Raw genomic sequence first — 2,596 nt, 5'->3', positions numbered from 1 at the left:
GTGTCCATTTGATATAAGGGTGGCATATCAATTCTTGCTCTGGCGCTGGTTGACTTTGTGCTCTCTACCTCGAAGAATCGTGCACTGGTTGGTGTGGGGTAGAGGCAGATGGAGCAGAAGGGGCAGCCTTGGTGTAACACTTGGAGCGGTGGACTGTTTGTCCCCCTCTTGACGATTTTGAGGGCCAGACAAGTTTGGGTCCTCATCATCGTCAAGTCTTCTTCTCTTGGACGCCTCGGCACATGGAGTTGGGTCCATTCTTCTTTTTGTCCATTGCTCCTCTACTTGGGGCAAAGATTTGATTTTTGCCTCAAAAAGCTTAAGGAGCTCTTCTGTTGTATCCCCAAAACATTGAATCTCCATGTCCGTGCGGTAGTTGATTCCAGCCAGAGAACGCCTTATTGATTCCGCTGCTTCCGTGGCTTTCCTGTTGAAGTCCGATGTAAAACTTGCCACCTTCTAGAGAAGCTTGTCACCCAGAGCATTCATTACACCCTGAGTGACATAATCTACAGGTACATTAAGAGGGATAAGTGTCTGGGCGTCATGAGATGAAGTGGAAGCTTCATCCCTTTCAATGCACGCAATGAATCTTTGCAGGACCTCTGCATTCTTTGCCGTCAATTCCTGATGTGTATCGAGTCGAGAGGCATTCATCAAAGATTCAGCCCGCAATACTGCTAAGGATGCTCGTATCTCATCCAGAGCAGATGCAGAAGGTGATGGCTCTGCACGGGCTATGTCGAGTTTTAGCTCTTCCAAAGAGCACAACAAAGAGGTGGCAAGGGATTGGAACTCTTCCCTTGTGATATAGGCTGTTTGTGTAACCTCTGGCTCAACACATGGGCCAGATTTAGTCCTTGTTCCAAGGACACCTTCTTGTTCCACTTGATTGATGTTATTCAAGGAAGGATTTCCAGCAAATCCTTGTGGTTCTCCTTGAGGAGAATCCACTACGGCTGTTCTGTCATGAAGAGTATCCAAGGAAGATTCAGAGCCAGCCAGAGGACTCTCCATGAGTGGACAAGAAGGTTGGTCGAGAACCTCCATGTCTTGTACACCTAACCCTTGATCTAAACAAGGTGGGGAATCTACATGTGTGCAGTGGAAACGAATTCCTCTATGTGGGATAGTGGCGTGATATGAGGAGACATATCACTTATGCTTTCAAAGGTTGCACCCTTTTGAGAGGGTGTTACCTGAAGTGTGGCTTCCCTTTGGCTTTCATAACAAGAGGCAGATGTGACCTCTGGTTGGTTGGGCAGATTAAGGTTCAATGTGTGCACCTCTGTTTCAATGACCTCCGTGTCACTGCTGGAGTCAGATGATGTGTATGCACCCGGAGTTGGGGTATTGAATCATATGTGCCTATTTACCAACCTAGGCTGCTCTAGCTCGCCCTGGGGCAGAGTAGCTTCTGCACCTCCTCCCTCCCCACCTTCTTCTTCTTCCTCTTCACTCTCCTCACTTTCTTCTTCTTCCTCCTCACTCTCCTCACTTTCGTCACTTGAAGTGTATGACCCAACAGCATTATCGAAGTGCTCTTGGTCATCCTCTTGGTTAGAGCTTGAGGATTGCTCCAAGCCTTCATTGGCTTCTTTCTCTGCTCTAAGTCTTGCTTCTTCTTTGAGGCGAATAATCTCTGCCTGTCAAGCTCTCTCTGCTTGCTCTTCCTCTTCTCGCAAACGAGCAAGTTCAGCCAGTCTGGCTTGCTCTGTTCGATCCTCATCTTCCATCCTCTTTCTCTCCCTCTCCACTCTCTTTTTCTTTGCATCCTCTATCTTTCTCTGTTTTCTCTCTTTTTTTCCAACCTTACCTCCTCCTCCTCTGCCTGAGGCCTTAGAGTGTCTTCTGTTCCCTCTTCATCTTGGGTTAGTCCTATACGTGTCGGGGTTCGAGGCACTGGTTCTATTGCCTCGCGTGCTCGTTTGTACGCTCTTCTCACCTCCCTCGTCTTTATATAAAGAAAGAGCTTATTTGGTATGGGCCTTTCTAATGCGTAGCCCTCTTTGTTGACAGTGGGCTTGTAGTGGGTGAGCACGTTCACTTTGTGTACAAGCTGATGACCCACGTCTATATTGTTGTCGTCAAGAACGGGCCTTAGAAGAAGACGCAAGAAGCGGGGAAACAAGAGAGATGGCAATTTCTTTCCTTTGGCCACCTCTTGGCATTTCTTGGTAACAGCAACTTTGAACTCTGTGTAGAGTATCAAGGAGTAGTCCAAGGACAAATTGAAGAAGATGCCGTACAGAATCTGGAGTACGTTCATGGAGCACATGTCTATGCTCCCAATCTTCTCTGTCAGTGATCGATTGACCAATGTGAACATGGTGTTGCACATTGGGGGCAGGTATTGGTGACGATATTGAGATGGGTACTGGATAGCTTTATTGTACGCCAAGAATTTCAGGAAAAAGACGATTTCATCCCTAGATGGAGAGGGTCATACTCATTAAGCCCTAGGTCCATTTTTGTGGGGATTTGAAGAACGCGGGAGAACAGGGACCTCGAAATACGAAAGTTGATAAACTCCTTTGAGGACTGCACATAAAAGTCTCCAACAATCCCTCATTGGGAGTCAGTAATGGCGCAGGAT

This window comes from Cynara cardunculus, assembly GCF_001531365.2.
Source record: "Cynara cardunculus var. scolymus isolate 2C chromosome LG 3, CcrdV1, whole genome shotgun sequence".
NCBI lineage: Eukaryota > Viridiplantae > Streptophyta > Magnoliopsida > Asterales > Asteraceae > Cynara > Cynara cardunculus.
Note: the sequence above shows the minus strand (reverse complement) of the source record.